This window comes from Aythya ferina, assembly GCF_964211825.1.
Source record: "Aythya ferina genome assembly, contig: HAP1_SCAFFOLD_36, whole genome shotgun sequence".
In the NCBI taxonomy this organism is placed as follows: Eukaryota; Metazoa; Chordata; class Aves; order Anseriformes; family Anatidae; genus Aythya; species Aythya ferina.
In genome coordinates this window covers 894,803-903,651 of record NW_028181462.1, presented here as the reverse complement: position 1 = coordinate 903,651, position 8,849 = coordinate 894,803, and the positions used below count along the sequence as shown (strand labels likewise).

General features: G+C 50.0%; 1 pseudogene across 1 annotated transcript; it reads left to right on the top strand.

Moving 5' to 3' along the window:
• The first annotated feature begins 3,402 nt into the window (after nucleotides 1-3,402).
• On the top strand, nucleotides 3,403-4,318 carry LOC311428200 (olfactory receptor 14J1-like; annotated as a pseudogene). The gene has a single exon. The product of its transcript is annotated as an olfactory receptor 14J1-like (transcript).
• Nucleotides 4,319-8,849: the final 4,531 nt, after the last annotated feature.

The following is an 8,849-nucleotide window of genomic DNA, read 5'->3' as shown; positions in this document are numbered from 1 at the left end:
GTTCTTCACCACCCTCTGAGTAAAGAACTTCTTTCTAATATCTAACCTCAATCTACACTATTTCAGTTTAAACCATTACCCCTAGTCCTATTGCTACACTCTTTGATGAAGAGTCACTCCCCAGCTTTCCTGTACTCCCCTTTAGGTACTGGAAGGCCACTGTAAGCTCTCCCTGGAGACTTCTTTTCTCCAGGCTGAACAATCCCAACTCCCTCAGCCCGTTTTCATAGGAGAGGTGCTCCAGCCCATGAATCACGCTCACGTCCCTCCTTTGGACTCGTTCTAATAGCTCCATGTCCTTCTTGCACAAGGGGCCCCAGAGATGAACTTGAGGTTTGGCCTCACCAGGTCTGAGTTACCAGGGGACAATCATATCTCTTATCCTGTAGACCACAGTATCTCTGATACGAGCCAGGATGTTGTTGGATTTCTTGGCCACCTGAGCACACTGCTGGCTCATATTCGGCTGACTATTTACCACTATCCCCAGGGCCCTTATCCCCAGGCAGCTGTCCAACTTCTCTTCTCCCTGCATGAGTGGGATTGTTGTTCCCCAAGTGCAGGACCCAGCACATAGCCTTGTTGAACTTCATAGAGTTGGCCTCAGCCCATGGGTTCAGCCTATCCAGATCCCTCTGCAGAGCCTTCCTACCCTTGAGTAGATCAAGTCTCACTCCTAACTTGGTCTTGTCTACAAAGTCGCTGATGGTGCACTCGATCCCCTCATCCAGATCATCATTGTAGATATTGAAGAGAACTGGAGCCAGTACTGAGCCCTGGGGGACACCATGAGTGAGTGGCCTCCAGCTGCATTTATCTCCATTCACCATAATTCTTTGGACCCGGCCATTCAGCCAGTTTTTAACCCAATGAAGCATACCTCCATCCCGGCCTTGTGCAGCTGGTTTCTCAAGGAGAATGCTGCGAGAAATGGCTTCAGAGACCTTATTGAAGTCTAGGTAGACCACATCCACATCCATTCCGTCATCCAGTGAGCAAATCACCTTCTCATAGATTGAGATCTGATTTGTCAAGCAGGGTCTGCTTTGTTAAACTCATGCTGACTGGGCCTCATCACCTGGTTGTCCTGTTGTGTGATGGTACTCAAGATAACCTGCTCCATGAGCTTCCCTGGCTCAGAGGTCAGACAGACAGGCCTGTAGTTCCCCAGATCATCACAATCAGGGTGAGCCATCTGCCTGCAGACATGAATACCTGAGAGAATGGAGCATCTGTCCAGGGGAACCTTGAGAAACTACAGGATTTTCCCTATCCAAAGTCTTGACATTTACAAGGAGAAGAGCCCAGTCCTGCACCGGAGGAAGAGGAACCCCACACATCAGGACTGGGACCCTGCTGAGTGAGGAGTTTCCAGGAGGAGGAGGGCCTGGGCACCATGAGGGATGCCATACGAGCAGTGGTGCTTGCTCACCAGGAAGCAGGCCAGCTTCTTACAGAGCTGCCTTACGAGGAGCATGGCCACCAAGAAGATCTGAGTTATCAGACTCAGCTCCAATATGGTGTGACACCACCTGCACAGGGGTGTCCCAGTGAGTATCTCCTTATTTAGGAGAGGTGCAGGACAGTACCCAGAGAGGTTCTGCCAAGGTGGGGTTCAGGGCCTAAAGCACCTGCCTTGTGTAGATGTTCGGAGAAATCTGGGTTTATCTGGCCCAGTGGCATAGAGCATCCAAGCAGAGCAAAAGGAGCTTGAGACTGCCTGAAGGGTGGTTTTGGAGCTGCTGTAGCTTTCCTCTCTAGGAGAAAAAGGAAAGAGACAGAAATAATGCCACAATGTTGACTTCAGCATGTTGAGACTGGGCATGAAGAGAAAGAAATCCCCATCTCCTACTGCCCCAGGAAGAGCCCCGAGCGAGGTGTAAAGGGAAAGGATCTCCTGTGCCAGGGGCTGGAGGTCAAGGCCTGGCCCTTGTGCTTGCTGAAACACATCCAGTTCTCCTACACATTAGTATCACCTTCACACTGTCTTTGTCTCCTTGTCCTCACTGCCTCGAATGTTCTGCTCTAACGAGCTCCAGGGAGGCTTTGTCAGTACTGGCCCTCAGGGGGACACTGCAGGAAACTTGCCTCTGACTTGGAATTCTGGAGAGATGTCTTCAATTGTCTGAGGCTTGTGGGCTCATCACCAAAGCCCCCAGAGGAGTGATTGCAATGCCTTGGTCTGGGCTTGTGCTGCTGAGCTGGGCCGGGCTCCTGGGACAGAGAAAACACATTTCAAAAACTCCTATGATGCAGAGAGACAGCTGTGACCAGGAGCAGCTCCTCTGCACAGCGCAGCAGGGCTGGGGGCTCTGACCACAGGTGGCACGGGGAGAGGAGAGAAGGAGAGAGGGCTTGGAGGCAGTTGGCAGTGGGAGGATGCTGAGAGCTGTCTGCGGAAGAAATCTGCACAACCCTTGACAAGGTAAGTGTCTGGCTGCAGGGCCATGCAGCTGCAGGTACTGGAAGGGTCTCCTGCTGGGTCTTGTTTCTGGGAGGGCAGTGGGCAATGCAGTAGGCTTTGAGAGTCCTGATGGACTGCATTGCGAGGTGAGGAAGTGTGGCAGATGCCCCTTGGTGTGTCATAACCTAGCTACCCCTCGTCAACCAAGAGTGTGGTGGCCGAGCGTCCTCCAGACACTGCAGGGGATGCAGACTGGATATTGGGATACCCCAGCATGCAAATATCCAGCTCTGTCTGAGGGGTGTCCTCATCGGCTGCAGGCTGCTCTCCAGAAGGATGCAGCTCTGTCGTGGCATCCTTGTGTTATCCAGGTGCCTGAAGGAGGAGACAGGTCCGTGCTAAGGCCATGTTGGTGCTGCTGGATGGCTGTCTGTGGGCAGATAGAGTGAGGCTTCCGCACCCCTGGCTAGGAGGAAAAAGTTATGATCCTGATCAGTCCCCTGCAGACAAGGTGAGGATTCTGTCCAGCTGCACTTGGACTGGGGCTTCTCTGCTCTCAGCTGTCTCCAGTTTCTTCTCAGGGAAACAACTGAGTGGGATGGTCCTGCAGCTCACAAAAGGGTAGCACAGGACAGCTGAGAAGATGACTGATGGGCAGAGCTGCTCTGCTCAGTCTTCCCCAAGGTACAGTCCCTTTGCTTCCTCACATCCACAGGATTTCACCAGGAGTGTGGAAGTAATGTCAGGGAGTTCCACAAGCCAATACCTCAACTAGGATAGGGCAACTAAGATAAAATAAAGTGAGGAAAATACTTGCAGCTCTCCTCTGCAATCAGCTCAGTTGTTTGCAACGATACTGCAAATCTTATTGAGCTGACATTTGTCTGACATTCAGTTAGCCAGCCTTCTGTTTTATTGCCTCCTTTCCTCAGAGAACTCTTTTCTAACCATTTTCTGCCTTCTCCTCTTCAACAGACAAGCAAGTACAAAAGCAGCAAATGCCCAACAGCAGCTCTGTCACCGAGTTCCTCCTGCTGGCATTCACAACAAACGCGAGAGCTGCAGCTCCTGCACTTCACGCTCTTCCTGGGCATCTACCTGGCTGCCCTCCTGGGCAACGGCCTCATCCTCACCGCTGTAGCCTATGACCAACGCCTGCACACCCCCATGTACTTCTTCCTCCTCAACCTCGCGCTCCTCGACCTGGGCTGCATCTCCACCACAGTCCCCAAATCCATGGCCAACTCCCTCTGGGACACCAAGATCATCTCCTATCAAAGGTGTGCTGCACAAGTCCTCTTTTATGTATTCTTCTTTGGTTCAGAGTTTTCAATTCTAACCATCATGGCCTATGACCACTACATTGCCATTTGCAAGCCCCTGCACTACAGGAGCCTCCAGGGCAGCAGAGCTTGTGCCCAGATGGCAGCAGCTGCCTGGGGCTGTGGCTTTCTCAATGCTGTCCTGCACATGGCCAACACATTTTCCCTACCCCTTTACCATGGCAATGCTGTGGACCAATTCTTCTGTGAAGTCCCTCACATCCTCAACCTCTCCTGCTCAGATGCCTACCTCAGAGAATTTAAGCTACTTGTTTTCAGTTTTTCTTTGGGCTTTGGTTGTTTTGTTTTCATTGTGGTGTCCTATGTGCAGATCTTCAGGGCTGTGCTGAGGATCCCCTCGCAGCAGGGCCGGCACAGAGCCTTTTCCATGTGCCTCCCTCACCTGGCTGTGGTCTCCCTGTTTGTCAGCACTGTCCTGTTTGCCTACCTGAAGCCCAACCCAACCTCTTCCCCATCCCTTGACCTTGTGGTGTCATTTCTATACTCAGTGGTGCCTCCAGCAGTGAACCCCCTCATCTACAGCATGAGGAACCAGGAACTCAAGGATGCCTTGAGGAAACTGATGACCTGATATCTTTTAAAAAAAAAAAAAAAAAAAACATAAACCAAAGCCCATTGTCTTCTACATATGACTCATAAAGCATTGCAGGAATAAGGTATTCTTTTGGTCATTTTTCATACTCTGGAGACCACCATCACAAGCTCAGAGCTGTGGGGTGTATGGGCAGGAGGCTCAGTAATGACTGACCAACCATTGCTCACTTGCTCTTCGGGGGATAGGATTTCCCAGAAGAGCAGGGCCTGTTGTATGTGCATGGGAGACATGGAAAGAGAAACCCAATGCTGGTGACAGCAGGCACATCATATGCATGTGGAGAGATGAACACGAAGGAGCACAAAGGCCATCAGCTATTCTTAGAAGTCTCATGAATGTCAGCTGGACAGATAGTGTCACAAAACCAAGTAACGTCCCCTGGGAAGCCACCTGAAGGCAGCTCTGGGATGTGCTTCCTTGAATGTCTCTGTGCCCATTCCTCATGTCCTGGGGTATCTCAGAGGAGGGCAGAGCAGGGTGAGGCACCGCAGGGCTGAGGTGCCTCCCAGCCTCTGGCAGTGGCTGCAGGAGCCACAGGGACACTGCAGTGCACTGCCTGTGGATGTGCAAGGCAGGGACCTGTGTCTCTCAACAGCCCCATGTGTATGAGGAGCATGGGAGGCCAGCTCAGACATAGGCACCTCACAGAGCCCTGACGCTGCCTGTGTGACTCCAAAAACAACCCCTGTTGATCCTGTGAGACTTCTGTCATGCCTCTTGCACAGATTCAATGCACATGCTCCTCTCCTCCATGTCACACTACCATGACTTTCTGGACTGGGCTTTCTGTCAGAGGTTTGGCTCAGAGATTTCTGGGGACTTGGAAAAGGCAGGCATCAAAAGAATCTTAGGAATTACGCTAAATAAAAAAATAAATAAAAGGGCGAGGAGAATTGCAACTGTCACCTCTGCTCCTGCTGACATGACGGGGAAAGTCCTTCCACAGCCATCTTAAGGTATGTGGCAGAAAAAAAAAAAGAAATTTCTGAAGCATTAGAGAAGGGGAAAGAAGGCAATGTGGTGAACCTGGACTTTATCAAGGCCTTTGCCATGGTCTTCTGGAGTCTTCCTTTAGCCAGACTGCTGATATTTGGACTAAAGAAAGGGATGATGATGTGAGGGGGAGGGTGGCTGGACATTAGTGGTACAAAGTCCTCCTGCCAGCCAGATACCAGCAGCATCCCTCAGTGATGGGCACTTGGGTCAACACCATTGACCCTCTTTGTTATCTCCCTTTATGACAACATGGAGCACATTTTCAGCTCATTTGTGGCTGATGCCATGCTAGGAGGAGTCCTTGAGCAACTTCCCCTTGCGCAGAGCACAACACTATGTGGGCTGCTGCAGGGCAAGTTAACTCCATCCCTGTCAGACCCAGTACAAGCAGACACTCGATTGCCATGCCGACTGTGAGATCCCCTCTGCCTACATACCCAGTAGGACCCTTACAGGAAGAAGACCTGGCTATAGGTCGTCATGTTCCTTCTTGGCGGTAAGGAACTGGACAGGCTTGAGAAGTTGCTTGCGGGAACCTCATGAGACTCCCACCTGCTCTCATGAGACACCACCTGGAGTACTGCGTTCAGCTCTGGGGCTCCCAATACAAGAATGACTTGAAGCTATTAGAGTGAGTCCAGACAAGGACCACAAGGATGATGAAGGGGCTGGAGTACCTCTCCTATTAAAACAGGCTGAGGGAGTTGGTGTTGATCAGCCTGGAGAAGGCTCTGAGGAGACCTTATGGCATCCATCCAGTCCTTAAAGTGGGCCAACAGAAAAGCTGGGGAGAGACTTTTTCTCAGTGTGTGCACAAATCCAATATTGTAATGCAGAAATCCATATATCACCTGAAGAAAAACTCAGCCCATAGCCCCTTTCCCTTACATTTACTCTCTTGCTCACCCAAATCACTGCCCCTAACACTAACATTAAGTTGCTCTATTTCATCCTAGACTTCTTGACAGATGTAAACAATACCCTTAAGCATCATGTGTGCCCATACCCTAACCAGAGACCTGACACCACAAGCAGAACGCCAAACACTCCATCTAAAACTTTGCTTAATCTCTAACCCAGAAAGGTCAAATCTAGTCCCTAGGAGAGTAGACGGAGGTCAGCTCTACCTCAGGATCTCCTGCCCCAGCAGGACAAATGTGACTGTGGCAGGGAATGTGAGGTCACTTCTGCCTCCGCAGTGGATAGGGCAGCAGCAGGAAGGTGTCACAGAAAGGGAGTGCGAGGTCACTTCTGTCTGTAGTTGGCAGGTCACCCTTGAGTTCTCCCTGGGATCTGGACTTTTGGGCTGACATCTGCCAGGGGCCCTGGAAGGCCGGAAGAAGGCACCTGCTTGGCATGCCGACTGGGGGATCCCCTCTGCTTCCAGACCCAGGAGGACCCAGACAGAAAGAAGGCCCCCATATTGGTTGTCTTGTCCCTTCTGCTTGAGTCCAGGAATGAACAGCAGCAGGCACAAGGCTTGGCTGTGTGTAGCCAAGAAGCTGCAAGGCCAGCAGCAGGCCCAGGGCTTGGGAGATGCTGCTGAGGTGACTTGTGTCTGGTTGGCTGCCATGCCGCAAGGAGCCTGTTGGGTTGGGATGCCTACTTCAGGAGTGGTTTCCACCCTGATGGAGCTTCCTTTGATATTAGCAAAGAAGAGGAGAGAATAAGCTGCCACAAAATGCAATGTGGAAGGTTGGCCTCGATGAGGAAGAAATGCTGGGATGAGAGCAAGGTGGTAAACAGACTTGGGTTTCTGCAGACTTCAAGAAAATAGGGCAAAGTGTGGGACAGCATAGAAAAGCTTGCACAGGAGAAGGCAGAGGGTGCTGGCAAGAATGGAAAGCCCCAACAGCCCTGAAGTTTTTGTCCCCTTGACTAGAGCTTATGAGGTGATGAGATGTAGTCATTGCAGTGGGGCCTCCTTCCTTCCTTGCAACCCTTGCAGAGGCTGGGAGGTGTCATTCCAGTGTTCTTCTCATGGCATCACACTGCCCAGAACATCCCACAGATCCCCAGGAAGAGCCCTGAGCTAGACATGGTGTACAAGATCTCCCCTCCAGTAGCTGGTGGCAGGCCTTGACTCTTCTGCTTCACTAAAACCAACCAAGACTTTTCTCAGCATAGCGCTTTGCCTGTCTATAACCATGGCCTCCAATTATTTGCCCTAACAAGGCCCTGGGGAGGCTGTGTTATTAACAGCACTCAGTGGGGCCCATTAATACTCCAAGTCACTTCAACTTTTGTGCCTCCTGACTTGACTTGCTCAAGCAGTTACATCACTCTCCTCTCAGTACCTGAGCTTCATAGACTCAGCACCAAAATACACCATGCACCTCATTAAAATGAAGAAACTCCTAACATCTCTACCACAGTTTTCTTAAAGACTTCAAGATTTGTTCAGCTAATGGCAGAGCTTGCATGATGTAGTTAAGGAAGAAGATTTCAAAAAGCACCTAATCAAAAACTTCTTGTTTCAAAGTCTGAATTTTGCTGCATTTCAGTTTTGAGCATCATTCTCCTATTGCTGTTCATCCAGGGTGACTTCTTTGGAGACCTCCATCAGGAGGAAAAGCAGAGTCTGGAGGTCTGACAGCTCCACTGCCAGCAGTGGTCTTTGTCCCTGTAACTGCAGCCCAGCCCAGCACATTAAATCCTTTATAATAAAAGTCAGGTGTTCTTTGGGAACAAAATAAATAATAAAATAAAATAAAATAAAATAAAATAAAATAAAATAAAATAAAATAAAATTTACAATAATATAATTGAAATAGCCATTGGAATCTGAGAAATTCAGCTTAAATCTTAGTAGATACCTGGACATCCATGGTCTCTCATGGGTCTTCTGTGGAAAACTCAGGAAGAAGAGTAAAGAAAATATATCTTTAAGTGGCCGTAGCTGTACCCATGAGCTTAGACTCTTTGGGGAAATCGTCCCCTTCTAGCCACAGAAAGCTAAATTGAGTAATGTGAAAAGACCTGATCAATCAATAGAGTAGGGGGGCAAAGTCATGCTTCCTGTGCTATAGATGCAGAAGGCAAAAAGAATTGCATTGTGCATTACACTGCTCAAGGATGTGTCACCCAGGTCATGCATCTTTACCTTAGTACTGACAAGTCCATCACTAAACCATGCTACCAAGTTCTACAGCTACACCTTGGCTCTCCAGTCAATGAACCAGCTCATGGATGGCAATCAGGGAGTCCCGGTTAGTGCGATGCTGCCTCAGGTGCGCCACCATGGTAGCCATTGGCACCTGCTGTTCTTCAACCCTCAGCAAACCCACAACAGAAGGATTCTGTGGAAGACCATGCAAGGTAGACAACCGTTTACTATGCTCCATCTCAAAGGCACCTATGCCAAAGTCCCACCAGTAGTGCCTTCTTGGAGCTTTGAAGTACCCTCTCCTGAAGCAGTCTATGCCGAGGATGCACATAGCCTCTGGACTGGTCCCAATGGGGTGCTTTTGCCATTCCTTCCAGGTTAGACTCCCTTCAGCCTCCAGACAGT